The following is a 708-nucleotide window of genomic DNA, read 5'->3' as shown; positions in this document are numbered from 1 at the left end:
TAAAAGAGAAGTTGAGAATACCACATGTTGTTTCTGTTGTATCTAAATGTATCTACATTAAACCACATGTTTTGTTCTTAAGACTGATGGGGAAGAGTGGGGTGTAAAGGATTTTGCAACACTACTGTAGTTAGCGCAACCTTGTGACTAAGTTAACATCCTGTTTTCAATACTTGGGGGGATTTCAATGTTATCTTTCAGCCTTCCCGAAACCAAAGACAAACTCTGTACAGGATCTGAACTGTATAACCTTTTGCATGAGAACTTTCCTGCAATGTAGGGAATTTAAAACTTGTTGTGTATTTGAGATGAATATAAAAAGGATTTTGAAGTTTGTAATATAGACTACTTCCTCTGCAAGAGCGTCAGAAAATATGTGATTTCCTCACGTGAAATTGTAAATAAGTTTGTAGCCCACGCAGTTACAAAATGGCTGTAGAAACTGTGGCACATATTTCTCAGTACAATTAGAAGTCGGATAAATGTGTTGATTTGAAGGAAAGACAGACAGACTCTGGTAAGTCTAGGCTAATTATTATGAAGTTAAGTCGTCAAACATTCAATAGAGAGAGCAGGCTTGAGATATGATCCTTTATATTGCTGAACAAACTGATGGTCTCTGTAGGAAATGTTTAGATAATATCCTTTATATTGATGATGACCTGATGGTCTCTGTAGGAAATGTTTAGATAATATCCTTTATATTGA

Source organism: Salmo salar, unplaced genomic scaffold (assembly GCF_965601325.2).
Source record: "Salmo salar unplaced genomic scaffold, fSalSal1 ptg000432l, whole genome shotgun sequence".
Classification (NCBI taxonomy): Eukaryota; Metazoa; Chordata; class Actinopteri; order Salmoniformes; family Salmonidae; genus Salmo; species Salmo salar.
The sequence above is the reverse complement of the archived record's forward strand: the minus strand, read 5'-3'. Positions refer to the sequence as shown.